We start from the raw sequence: 14,664 nt of genomic DNA on the forward strand, positions 1-14,664 counted from the left end.
ATACATATGTATATTTATGTATGTATTGGTCTTATGGTAAAATAGATTCTTACTATAGGTCACAGGCAAAACAGTTTGAAAGCCATTAACTTAGGATTCACTCATTCATTCAACAACCAAATTTCTTTAAAGGATCAGAGAGGCTCTTTCTCCTAAGAGGAACTACCAAGAACCACTGTGAGGAATTGAAAAATGGCCCCATCTCCGGTTTACCCTGGAGGTAATGCTTTTAGTGAGGAACAATGCATGAGAATCAGGCAGAACAACAGCCTTCAAGAGGGCTCAGTAGCAAAGCTATGTATTAGGAAGTGGTGGATCTAATAATAAACCACTTCAAACTGTCCAAAATAAACACCGCTAGAACTTGGGCAGAAACAAGTCCAGGCAGATCTTGTCTTTGCTCACTGCAAGGGCTACTCCTGGTTTCTCGGAGTGGCCAGCAAAACCAGGTCTTCTCTGCTACGACTCCACTGTCACCTTGCCCAGGAAGAGAGGCTCCAGACTTAAAAAAAACCAAAAGACGCACCTACTACAACATGCTTCGGGACCACATCTATATTTTCCTGGTGTAAGCTAACTGGGCAGGGGCGGTGGGTGGAGGCAGACAAAAAAGGCCCCTCACAGCCCAGAAACTTGGAGAGGAGTTAGCCTTTCTCTGTGTTGAAGTGATATAACGCCACATTATTTTTTGGGGGAGACAGGCAAATGGTAGAAGGGCTCAGGGAGCAAGACCGCAAATCAAACAGGAGGCACGACCAAGGAGAAGAGCGCTACAGCCTAATGCACAGCTCCAACCGACCTGAGGAATGGAAAGATGTTACCTGAGTTATCTGAGGTTAGAGAAAGGGGAAAGCAAGAAACTGTCAGCCTGACTCCGTACATACAAAGGGAGAGGGAACTGCACTGGCCAGCTCAAGTATCTCTGGCCTTGTCACAGCTATGATCCAGCAAGGGGGACAATGGCCATGGGGTGACTGGATCCCTCCCCTGCCTTGGGCTCCCTCTCAGATGTGCCTCTGAGGACAGACAGCATGTGCTGGAGGGCCAAACTAAGTATCTACCACTGGCAGTTATATCTGTGACTGAACTAGCATTTTGGTTTCTCTCTCAATCTTGTGTGGGTTTGGTTTGGGCCAGCGTGAAAAAATTCAGCTTCTAGACCAGTAGAGTCAAACATAACCCTTGGCCCTGGGACTCATTTTCTGTGTGCAGAAGAATCACTGGGGCTGCTCATAAAAGATGCAGATTCTAACACTGTGGGCCTGGGTGGGCCCAGGAACCTGCACACAAACCAGCATCTTGGGACACTTTGTTACAGAGGGCTTATGGATTCTGTTTTGAGAAACCTTGTCCCAGATTACAGCACTGCCTCCTTGCTGGCTTTGCTCTAGGACAGTCCTGACTTCTCCTCCTCGCAGATTTGGCTTTTCCTCCAGGAAAGAGCCAATACATGCTAATTAATGCCGCTCACACAATAGGCTGCCCAGCTTCCTTTTATGAATTCCTGAGTAGACAGCACATATACTTTTGCAACTCTTTTCTTCTTTGCCAAAGTTAGAAGAAAAGGTCTGAACATACTGTCCACTTTTATCTTACTTAGCTTAGGTCTGATGACACACTGTAAGCTGGAAAAGTGGAGAAACCAGGCCCTGCCATGCAGGCCAGAGAAGCAGGGATGAAGGCCATCTTAGCATTCCTCTCCATGCCCACTCTAGCAACAGGCAGGGAGATTTTTTCAGCTGGGCTTAAAATAGGCTAACCAGGTGGGGTGAAGGAGCCACTCAGGTCTGAGTACAACAGGAAAGAGGAAGTAGAGACTTCATGCACAGGTCATTCAGCAGAAGTGCTGATTCTAAGGTGCAAGGGTAGTTTGAGGGGGCATTCTATACAGCTGGCAGTGGTACCATGTGCACTCAGGATCAGAAGGACTTAGGGTTTATAACACCCCTCAGTGGACATCAGATAGAATAACTCACACAGGTTTATGACCTGGGCTTTTTACCTTACAAGCAGAAATTTCCAAAGAGGTAAACACCCCTAGGCCAGTCACAGTAGTCTATTTTTTCAGGAGGCAGCCTGGCCACTCACTGAGCACATACCCCCACCTCCACCCTGGCAGATGGCTTACCCCCAACCAGAGAAGCCCAAGAGGTGAATAATTATAATAGAATTAGAAACCGTTCCAAAAGAGGTTTAGACTAAAAGTTGTGCTGCACAGGTTAGCAAGGATCTCTGAGGCAGGGAAGGCATTACTAGAAACCATACTTTCTCATATAGTAAAGCTAATAGAAGGGGGGCTGGCCCCGTGGCTTAGCAGTTAAATGCGCGCGCTCCGCTACTGGCGGCACAGGTTCGGATCCCGGGAGCATGCCGACACACCGCTTGTCCGGTCATGTTGAGGCAGCGTCCCACATACAGCAACTAGAAGGATGTGCAACTATGACATACTGGGGCTTTGGGGACAAAAAGGGAAAAAAAGGATGAGGATTGGCAATAGATGTTAGCTCAGGGCCGGTCTTCCTCAGAAGAAAAAAAAAAGAGGAGGATTGGCATGGATGTTAGCTGAGGGCTGATCTTCCTCACAAAAAAAAAAAAACACAACTAATAGAAGAAAATGTAGGCAAATACCTTTATGTTCTTTGGTTAGGAAAGGATTTCCTAAACAAGTCCCCAAAAGCACAGACTACAAAGGCGAAATAACTGAACTGAGCAGTTTTATTCTGAGGAGGACACCCTAGACAAAGGTAACAAATTTGTGACTGACTAGAAGAAATCTGGAATGCTTAAAACTGAAACAAAATTAATATCTAGAATGTACAGGGAACTGGTAAAAATCAGGAAGTAAAAAATAAGAAATCTGATAGAAAAATGGGTTAAAGATATGAATAGGCAAGTCACAGAGGCAAGATGTGCAACTTTAGAAATTACCAGAGAAACGCATATGAAAACACGACACTCAGCAGACTGGCCAAAATTAGAAAGTCAGTCAACATCAAGTGCTGACCAGGCTGTGTGTCAAAGGGAACCATTGTGTACAGCTGGAGAGTGCCAACTGTCTGGCCATCCCGCCTGGGGTTAGTTCTCCAGGACCACCAAGAGGTATTTGGGGGTCTATGGCAGCAGAGAGGGGGCACTGGGTACATAGGAGAATGGATAGAAGGTGCTGAGCAGGTGAGAAGAAACATGCACACAAAGCAATACAGACAGATCTCAAAAATGTAATAGCAAAAGGGGCCAGCCCCATGGCTGAGTGGTTCAAGTTTCCCACACTCCAATTTGGCAGCCTGGGTTCACACGTTTGGATCCCGGGCACGGACCTACTCCACTCATCAGCCATGCTGTGGAGGCATCCCACATACAAAATAGAGGAAGATGGGCACAGATGTTAGCTAAGGGCAAATCTTCCTCACATGTACACACACACTATATATAATGAAAAAAGAAACAGAATGAGATCTATGGTACATACCATTTATGTAATTCATACACACATACAACTCTCTATTTTCTTGATACACACATATCCAATGACACATATTGAATATTTACAGTGAGTGTCTACGATGGGGGAAGAAGAATAGGGATTGTAGACGGAGAAGAAAAAAAAAATAAAACAAGACAGGGGTCTTGCACAGGTGATTCTGATGGTGACGTGAGGTGGAGTGTGTGACTGACTCAGATTCATGGACTTGGGGTTCCAGCCCTCATCCCAAGACTAAACACACTGCCCACATACCCTGGGCTCAAACCACTATTACTGCCCCCACCCTCCCTAGGATTTAAAAACAGGTGTAGAATGATTAATCAACCTCCATATTCACAAATCAAAAGGCAAAGCACTGGGGCCAGCATAGTGGTTAAGTTTGCGCGCTCCACTTCGGCTGCCCAGAGTTCAAGGGTTCGGATCCTGGGTGTGGACCTATGCACTGCTCATCAAGCCATGATGTGGCAGAATCCCACACACAAAATAGAGGAAGACTGGCACAGAGGTTAGCTCAGGGCCAATCTTCCTCACCAAAAACAAAAAACAAAAAATCTCAAAAGGCAAAGCACTACCAACATGACGTAAGCTCAGAATGCGGGTGTATTGTGGGGTGTATCTTTCACTAATGCTTCTATTTTGGTTAGATTTGGGGATTCATTTCATTGACTTGGTCTAAAAATGACTCAGTTTTAGAATACTTTGAAAAAAACTCTGGATAGTTAAAAATCAAAATAATAAGAATTAGCACATACTTAGAAAGATAGGTCCTGATAATGGTAAAAGGATCTTGCAGAATCTGTGATCCCGGGGTACATTTGGTTCTGTATTTCTTGGATAGCTTTATAGATATTCAGACTTTTCATTTTTCAACCGTTTAGGATGAAATTCTTAAGAATGGAGGGAGGGGGCCGGCCCCGTGGCTTAGTGGTTAAGTGCGCACGCTCCACTACTGGTGGCCTGGGTTTGGATCCCGGGGGCGCACCGACGCACCACTTGTCCAGCCATGCTGAGGCGGCGTCCCACATACAGCAACTAGAAGGATGTGCAACTATGACATACAACTATCTACTGGGGCTTTGGGGAGAAAAAGGGAAAAAAAAAAAGGAAGAGGATTGGCAATAGATGTTAGCTCAGGGCCGGTCTTCCTCAGCAAAAAGAGGAGGACTGGCATGGATGTTAGCTCAGGGCTGATCTTCCTCACAAAAAAAAAAAAAAAAAAAGAAGAATGGAGGGAACATAATTCAGTCTTTTCCTGATGACTCACAGTTATGGTCTTGGTGTACATCAGTCACTCTGAGCTGTAACCAGGAAAGCCATTGAGTCACCCTAGATGTGTGGGCATCTGTCCCGACCCCTGAATGTCTCAGGCCACTGGGCCCTCCAAGTCCTCATGTTTGTTTTGAATGTTCTTCCCAATTTCAGGCGGCCCCTTTTCGCTGCTGTTTCTATGCCTGCCTGACACGCTCTCCCTTTGTCCCCATCTACCTGTTAAGGAGTCGAAAACTAGATAACTAAGCATTTTAGAACTGGGTGTCAAATAAGAATAGACTGATCCGAAGGCATATCTCTAGGGCTCATCTTGGAGGACAGAGCATCACAGACTGTGATGTTAACTTTTTTGGATACTTCAAAGGCTTTTCAGATTAGCTCCTGCTACCAGTTCAGTGTGGAAGAAGAAAAAAGGCAGCCATGGAAAATTCTTCTCAAAAGTGGTAATGACTGCAAAATCTGCCTTGGCTTGACCTTGATGGCCCTTTCCCAACCTGATTATCTTCATCTACTACACCAACAATGTGCAGGGAAAGATACATTCTGTCTCAGCAGACATGTCCATGGGGGCTGCAGGTGTACTAAGGTCAATCCCCTCACCTTGTGTTCAGTTTCTCTGAGGGTAGATCTTCCAGCCTAGGCAGGACGGCATTCAGACCAATACCAGTCTTTAGTTATTAGGGTGGAGAAAGATGCCCATGTCTTCTCATTTTACTAGACAACAAGCCTCTCTCTCACTAGGACGTATTCAATCCGTTCTCATCAACAGGCTTTCTCACGAAACCCAAGGTTCCTATCCTACAGTGGGAAACCAGGTATATTATAGTCTTTTTAGATCTCGTGCCCAGGTGTCATTAGGTTCACCCTAACTTTTCAGGGCCCATAGTTTATAAGAAGTTGTTGGTGTGCTTTTATGAAGCCCCCTGTCAAGAAAACGAGACTTATGAGCCAGCCCTGATTTTCTAGTGGTTCAAGTTCAGCACTCTCACTGCTTTGGCAGTCTGGGTTCGTTTCCCAGTTGTGGAACCACACCACCTGTCTGTCAGTTGCCATGCTGTGGTGGCGGCTCACATAGGAGAACTAGAAGGACTTAAAACTAGGATATACAACCATGCACTGGGGGGCTTTGGGGAATGAAAAAAAAAAAAAGAAACTGAGACTTAAAAAGGAAGACATCACAGAGACGTAGTCTCTGGAACTGTAATAGCAAATGCATGTTTACTAATGGAATTAATCAAGTAGAGCCTGGATTTATCTGTATTCCCTCATTTGATGAAACAGAAGAATAAGCTTGGGAGACTGACTTACCTACAAGAAAATTAAAACAGCCCACAAAGCAACCCCAGATTGTTCTGGATTGCAGCTTAACATGATTCTACTCAAACAATCTCAGTAACTTCTCTCTTCAAAATGAGGACTTTTTGTAATCATGTTTGTTTTTTTCCCCCAGGACTCAAGGAGAATGGAATTATTCTTGAAGAAAACATGACAGGTTTAGATTTCATGTGGTGGATTTGGGAATTAATTGTTGGGCAGGTGTGGTTTGAGCCTCTGAAATAGGCTAGGAGCTCAGGGAGAGGTGGGGCTAGAGTCCAGATGTGGGAGGCTTTGGCATGTAGAAGGCATTTAAAAACACAGCCTGGATGAGATCACCCAAGGCGAGTGGGGACAGATGCCCAGGGGCACAGGTCAGAGCCCCAGGGCACTCCAGAAGTGGTGTGCAGGGTAGACAGAGGGAGAAGCAGGAAGCTTCTGAGTGGGGTGAGGTTCTTTAAGAACCTTTAGATTGGGTTTCTAAAATGGAAAGATGACAAATGAGAGAGAGAGTGGGAAAAACTGATATGCACTAGGGATTGGCAATCTCTTATCTTTTGGGATAGTTAATAACATCACACTCATCTCTCTCTGCCTGAGTACTGAGGCACAGCCTACTTGCATTTCCCTCTGGCGATGTCTTGAAAAATTCAAGACAGAATTTCTGTCGTTTTGTAGTCCTAGAGGGATAGGAATCCAAAGCTCTGCTGGTGCTGGCCTTTCTGGAACCAAGAGAGATACAAGTAACTGGCTTAACTTTGGGCCCCATTCAACCACTAGATAACACACAATTCTTGGCTCAAATTGTGTTAATTATTGATGGGTTAGAATTGCAACATTCATGTAACATAAGATCACAAGTCAGTAGCAGCTTCCTGGAACCATAAACTTCAGTTCTCACACGAAAAAAGGAAGTCCTAGGTGGACATCCAATTGGAATGTATCAATACTATCTTTCCAGTATAGCTGGGCTTACGGCAAGTATTCATGCCTGGGAGTGTATGTACAGAAAGAACATGACCTCTATATAGTTGTTAAAATTGGTAGTTACAGTTCATATGACCATTTGTGATACTGAGAGTGGACAATGACTTCTGAAAACTTGGGAGCAGGGAAACAGGTTCTTGGAGGAGTAGTGGGGTGGGGGTGGAAAACAGCTAGAGAGCATTCAAGCATGACAGGGAGGAAAACAATTCTTCACATCATTTCTCTACACTGGCTGCTTTCTCCCCAGCACTTGACAGGCCCTGTACGTCTGCATTTTTCTAACTTCTTGATAGCCTCCTCCCCAATTCCTCAATCCCACACTTTCTCCAGTGACATTCATTTCCGCTTTTAGAACTGGACTTTATGAAGAGGTAGAGGCCACATGAGGGCCCTTCCCTTGCTGAGTCCGCTGTCCTTTCCCTAGAGGGTGGCCCCCACTCACTCTTTGTTGGACTTCTCGGGACAATGCAATCTGCCTAGTTTCCGTTTGCTTCCTGTTCCCCAAGATACACACACAGACATATTCTGTTGGAAGGACTACAGCTCACCACTCTGGGTAGACAGATCAGAGAAAAAATGACATATAGAAAGTTAGTTTTCAGAAACTCACTTTATTTTTTTAAGTAATGGTTTCTGGGGCATGGTTTCAGCTGCACTTCTGGGCTGGTAACTGGAAAGTCCCATTGGATTTCCTTCCACTTATGTTTTTAAAGCTCACCCACCTTCCCCACCTGCTGCCCCAAAACCTTCTGAAAGGAATAAAGACAACACAATGTAGCAGAAGGAGCCCAGGTTTTGGAAAATAAGACAAATGATTTGTTGCTATTTACTGCTATGGGCAAGCTCCCTGGTCTCTTCTCAAAGACTTACTCTTGAGATCTCCTTGGAGTAGTATAAGGATTAAATGAGAAAATATGTTGCCTCTAGTATGGTGCCTGGCACTCAGAGGCTGTCCCTTTGAATGCTGACTTCACAAGGAGCTCAACTTCTCCGCTGTACCTCTCACCACTCTGTCCTTTGTGTTTCTAACTCTCTAGCAATTACAGCATCAGCAACAAGCCTGATGCTCCTTGTGGCTTTTCTACACTTGCATGGAGTGCAATCTGGGTATGAGTCTGCCTCTTTTTTTTCTTTTCTTCTTTCTTTGTTCATAAGGTTTGCAGGGCAAAGTCTATGCCGACATCATCCACTTAAAATATTTACTAAGTGCCCACTGGGGACCAAGCAGAGTGCCGGGGTGCTGTCAGCAATGTTTGAAGTTATCAAACTCTGTGCTCTCTTCATGCCTCACATGTTGGAATACCTTTGAATAGAGGACCTAATCCTTCAGCTGTGGACTCTAGCATTACTCTGCTTGAACTACATCTGATCACAAAGCTCTTTTCTTTAGAATTCAGGGCCTTCCTCACTGCCCAGGGAGTTGACAGCCATTTAAAAACCACTCATCAGGGGCCAGCCTGGTGGTGCAAGTGGTTAAGTGCGCGTGCTCCACTGTGGCAGCCCGGGGTTCGCTGGTTCAGATCCCGGGCGCACACCAACGCACTGCTTGGCAAGCCATGCTGTGGCGGCGTCCCATATAAAGTGGAGGAAGATGGGCACAGATGTTAGCCCAGGGCCAGTCTTCCTCAGCAAAAAAGAAAAAGAGGAGGATTGGCAGATGTTAGCACAGGGCTGATCTTCCCGACAAAAAGCAAAAAAAACAAAACCACTCATCTGCCCAAAGCCACAGTCAGCTCCAGGAAAAAGGGTGGGAATCAAGGGGACCACACACTCACAAAGGTTTTTAGAATTACTTTCCTCCAAAGAACTCAGAGTTCTCCCAAATTCTTGACACCATGAGGAGACAGAATCCTCACCGTCTTCTCAGTAAGGAAAAAGTATACAAAGATAAAGCAAACGAAAGGGAGTCATCAACTTTTGGTCCCTACTGGCCACTTCAACATTCACTAATTCTGTTCTGATATCAATGGGGGAGGTATGATAATGGGCTGTATAATTCTTATCAAGTGCCGATTACACAGCAGGCTAGAGAAAGCTGCTGCCTACACTAGTAGTTTTTCACTTTCTCCTTAAAAAACAAAAACACACAAACACAAAACCAAGAAAAACCCTCCTCAGAGTAAACAGCAAAGGTGGGCTGTCAATCTTTCTCTCCTTGCTACTGAAGTGTGACAAAAAGGAAAGCTTCTCTTGGGTGCAGGAGACATGAACTGAGTACGTGGGTCAGAGAAGGGAGGAAAAACCTGTCAACTTGACATAGGGGCATGATAAGAAGTGCAAGTGGAAGATTCCCAACTTGGAAGGCATAGAAACAGGGACATGGATACGGGTCTCGATATAGAAACACTTCATAATACACAGCGTGGCATGCTATTATTCTTCCAATGCCTTATTCCTTTCATTCTCCCGGTTCGCGAGCTTTGGCAATTCCAGTTATGGTATACGTACCTTTCACATATTTTGGTTATGGGAAACAGTACCACACTATTTTGTTAGTGCATTACCCATCTGATATCTCCAGACACTATTATTCTTACACCTCTACTCACATGCCCACATGGCTCTTTACCCAGTTGAAAACTAGTTATCTCCCTCAGGAATATGAGTGATTTCATCAATGATTCTTAGTTCTGTGGGACATAATAATATAAAGAACACCAGAAAACACTTTAATGTGGGCGGGTGGCTACAGATGGTTCCCTCAAAGGATGGTTACCTAGCCCTTTGCTCCTCAAAGGATAAGCAGCACTGTCTTTACCTGGGAGCTTGTTAGAGAGGCAGAATATCAGGCTCTACTCTAGACCTATTAATCAGAATTGCATTTTGACAAGATTGCCAAGTGATTCTGATACAGTCAAGTTTAAGAAGCTCTGACCGCTTTTTACAGAGATCTTAGTTTTGCTGATCCTTTTGATACCTCTATCAAAAAGGAAAAAAATATCAGACAATCTGGGTTGTTTAGAAGATCAATTTTTGCTATTGGCATTATAGGGAAGTTGAGTATATTCATTATCCATTCTTTCCAGCATGGCTAAGACTGGTGGAGTTTACTCAACGCTCATGAAATCATCACTTCTTCTTGCTTCAAGCAGAGGGCAATCAACAGATTTAACAGTAAGAGACCAAAAAGGTATTAGTGAGGTGACAGGAAAGGCTGGTAATGAAATCTGTGATTGTTCATGTTTGTAAATCAAGGCCTAAACTTTATATCGAATTTGCCAAATACTGTTGAAACTGAGATGGTAGACAATGCACTTGGGAAAGCACTCTTGTAGACAATTTTTTTTTTTTTTTATTGCGGCAACATTGGTTTAGTAGATAATTCTGACTCAGGGTCTTCAGGACTGTATATAAACTGTTTGCATTAAGCACACACCCGCCTGACCACAGTGGCTGCTTGCTGACACGGAGAAGGACCCAGTTATACAGGGAGGCAGGCCTGCCTGACGCCATGCAGAGGAAGCTACCAAGAAGAGACATTCAGAACCTGGGGAGAGTGTTGAACTGATTGTCTGATGGAACAAGCTGTCCTTTATTTTCTTATTTGCTTATTCTTAGATTTAAATTTTCAGTACAGTCAGTCACTCGAACGTAAAACAAAACTTAGGATTCCACTATCTCAAACACTATCAAAACTGTTTGATCAAGGAGAAATTAATCTCCACCACTCTGACCCCAAAGCCTGCTTAATCCCCACCCCCATTTTTTCATTAGTTTTCTCATGTTTGAAAACCCAAAGGTGACCTTTGGAAGCAAAAGTGCAACTAAGGTAGTGTAAGTGGGCCTTGTAACACAGTATTTTGCAAATGTGACTTCCCTCTCATCTTTTTCAAGCTGTCTTTCAGCCTTAATCCATAGCCCCAATTCTCAGTTCCAGGTATGTGGCCGACCCAGGGGGAACTTGTCATGTTGGCCATATAAGGAGCCTATCTATAGCCTTTTTTGAGGGCAAGAATCCAGCCCAGGAAGGCAGAGCTACAGGTCTACCCAATGAGAACCACACCTCTCATGCACCTTCCCTGGAAGGCCTACAGTGATTTCTGTGAACGTTTGGCCCCATGGAGAGACATCAGAGTGGTAGCCTGCTCTGTGTCGCTACTATCTTTTTCACTTTTTTTTAATTTATTTTATTTTATTTATTTATTTATTCCCCCCCCAAAGCCCCAGTAGATAGTTGTATGTCATAGTTGCACATCCTTCCAGTTGCTGTATGTGGGACGCGGCCCCAGCATGGCCGGAGAAGCAGTACGTTGGTGCGCGCCCGGGATCCGAACCTGCTCCGCCAGCAGCGGAGCGCGCGCACTTAACCGCTAAGCCACGGGGCCAGCCCTATCTTTTTCACTCTTAATTCTTTCCTTACAGCAACTGCTCAAAATGACAACAGATGGACATAGGATAAAATGTCACTAGAAGCCATTTGCCTTTTGCCACACTTCCCAGGCTCTGTTCTACTCAGGCTCAGCAGCAATTGCTCTGTGTCCCTGGATGAAGGCTGGATAACCTGGAAATTCACAGGAGACATATCTGCTACTACTTTAATAGATTTGTCTTTGGCTCAAATAAGCCCAATTATAAACATTTCTGCTTTATATTGCTTTCCCAGCTGAAGCAGACATGCTAAAAAAGACACATCATTTATCTGTGGTTGTTACAGACTGAATTGTGTTCCCCACTCCTAAATTCAGATGTTGAAGTCCTAACCCCAGTACCTTGGAATGTCAATCTATTTAGAGATAGGGCCTTTAAAGAGGTGACTAGGTTGAAATGAAGATCTTAGGGTAGACCCTAATCCAATCTGACTGATGTCTTCATAGGAAGAGGAGATTTGGACACAGAGAGAGACACCAGAGATGCATGTTCGCAGTGGAAAGGCCATGTGAGGACACAGTGAGAAGGTGGTCATACAGAAGCCAAGGAGAGAGATCTTAGAAGAAATCAAACTTGCTGACATCTTGATCTTGGAATTCCAGCCTCCAAAGCTGTGAGAAAATAAACTTTTGTTGTTTAAGCCCCCCAGAGTGTGGTACTTTGTTATGGCAGCCCTACAAAAGTAAGAGTGGCCTTCAATGACAATCAAACTCTAGGTGCTGGTGGATCCAGAGAGGTCCTATCTCTTCCTGCACACACTGCTGCCCTCAGATCTGCTTCATACACGTTGGAGACTCTAAGTCATGATTCTTGGGGGAGACAGATGGGAAATAGGCTGTAGAGACTCTGACTACGTTTCAGAAAACCAAGAGTGCTAGCAATTTATTTTTCATCCAGATAAATGAACACATGGCTTCCTGGATGTAACTGCCTCTAAATACATGTTTACTTTGGGGGAACAATAATCTTTTAGTTATATCAGTTACTTCTGTCCTTATTAATGATAATATCAAATGATCTCACTCTACAAAAAGATCAAGCTGGAGAGTTACATTTGCTAAACTTAATAAATAAAGGAGCAAAGCAACCAGTCTTAGAATAAAGCCCCACATGCGATGCAGTGCTTGGAGTATAAAGTTTGTGCTACTGACCTATTTCAACAGGAGTCAGGCTCTGAAGATACTTTCTTGGAATAAAGAGAGGTTTCCAGAATTCACAAAATACATGTTGAATTACATTTGCATCCATCTTCCTGCATCCTCTTGCCAGTACCCAACAACAAAGTTATTATACTTAGGTGTGACTAATTAAATCTATTTCAACAAATTTTTACCAAGCAAGTCAGACATCATATTAGGAAGTGGAAATAAAACTATGAATAAGACTCTGTCCCTAACTTTCAGGAGATTACAGTAGACCAGAAGCTACAAACTCAAAACGCCCATATGGGCAGCAGGTAATAAAAACTGTCAGAAATGTAACAGCCAAGTGTGGTGACTGACAGTTGCGAAGCAAAGTTGAGAATCAGTTTGCCCAAAGTTTTAAGAGAAGCCAGAAATCTGGAATTTTACATAAAATCTGATTTTATATATCGGTAGCTAACCAAAAAATAGTTTATAATGCTGGTGAGGACTAAACAAACATGGCTACATGCTGGATCTGGTATGTGTGTGGGGGTGTGACCACTTGACAACTTCTGGGTTTGCACTTCACAGATCAGGTCTAGGACTAGATATAGCTGGGGGAGGACTGTTGGCACCAAGGAAACATCCATAATCTGGGCTCTAGGTTTAGGTGTGTTTGCACATTCATCGACTAAACTGCTGCGCTTGCCTACTAGTCCCCTGTGGCCCTCCCACCCGCTTTGAAGAGGTGTCATATGTAGTTTTCCTCAGCCATCAAGAGACTGTTCCCCCATCCCCCACCCCAAAGACAAGTACAAGAGGTCCCGGCTAGCGTTGCTTGGAAAAGGCCCTTCTGAAAAGGGCTATCTTCTCATACAGCAGACATCATCGAGAAGTAGTGGCGGCTACTCCTCATGACTGACTAACTTGTTCATTCAAACAAACACATACTGAGGTCCTAAGTAGATGCCAGTTAAATAAGAGAAATCCTACAGTGTTTCTGCTCAGGGATTGGCTAGTGTGGCAGGGGACAAGGAAAAAGGCAGGTCACACAGTGTTCTAGGTGCTCAGGGGAGGGGTGGAGGTGGGCCCGGGAAGGCTGCACAAAGGAAAGGGTCTGGCTGAGGCTCGAAGGTTCAGGAACAGTCACCCAGGAGAAGGTGGAGAGTGTAATGAGTACAAAGCATGGACATGTGAGAGAGCCTGGCTAGTGCAGAAACTCAAGTCATGTGTGACTGGAACAAGATGCTTGGAGAAGGAACATGTGCAGGAGAGGAGCCTGGTGAGACCAGCCAGAGCCAGGGCCAGATGTGTAAGGCCTTCTAAGGTGCATCCTGGGAGCCACAGGGAGCTACTGAAGGTTTTAAACAGGGGGATAATATGGTCAAGTTTGTTCTTTAGCAAGATCACTCCAGTGCATGGAGCACGGAACTGGAAGCGGGCGAATGGAAGCGGAACCCAAATAGGCTGTTGTAATCCAGAACAGCAGTGCAGGGTGGAGGATACATGTGAGAGAAGGCTTGGCGACAGACTGTGAGGAGAAGTGGGAAAGCAGAGGTGAAGGGGGCTATGTGGAGCGGGGCGGGGGGACGGTCTAGGATGGGAGGTGAGAGCCAAGGCCCTTCAGGACATGTGGAGCATGGTCTCTGCTTGGACACTGCTAAGGTGCTCCCCCGGCCAGAGGTACTTGAGTTTCTCTCTCTGGACTTTGTTGCTTGACTTCTGGGGATTCCTTGGTCAGAAAATCTACAGAAGTGCTGAGATTTCCTGGACCTTAGCCTAAGGAACTGCAATTCATTTAATTATTATTATCTTTTGTGTGTGTGTGAGGAAAATCGGCCCTGAGCTAACATCTGCCAATCCTCCTCTTTTTGCTGAGGAAGACTGGCCCTGGGCTAACATCCATGCCCATCTTCCTCCACTTTATATGGGACGCCGCCACAGCATGACTTACCAAGTGGTGCGTCGGTGCGCACCCAGGGTTCCGAATCAGCGAACCCCAGGCCGCTGCAGCGGAGCGCACGCACTTAACCGCTTGCGCCACCGGGCCGGCCCCAGGAACTGCAATTTATAGGTCTGTTGTGTCTTAACGAGAGACATGCGTTGATGTCTACCAGC

General features: G+C 45.0%; 1 protein-coding gene across 6 annotated transcripts in view; it reads right to left on the bottom strand.

Moving 5' to 3' along the window:
- Positions 1–14,664, bottom strand: part of RNF216 (ring finger protein 216) — a 169,005-nt gene that overhangs the window by 41,884 nt on the left and 112,457 nt on the right. The gene's annotated exons all lie outside the window — the stretch shown is intronic.

The sequence above is a fragment of the Ceratotherium simum genome, chromosome 26 (assembly GCF_057802395.1).
Source record: "Ceratotherium simum simum isolate JZ-2026a chromosome 26, ASM5780239v1, whole genome shotgun sequence".
NCBI classification, from domain to species: domain Eukaryota; kingdom Metazoa; phylum Chordata; class Mammalia; order Perissodactyla; family Rhinocerotidae; genus Ceratotherium; species Ceratotherium simum.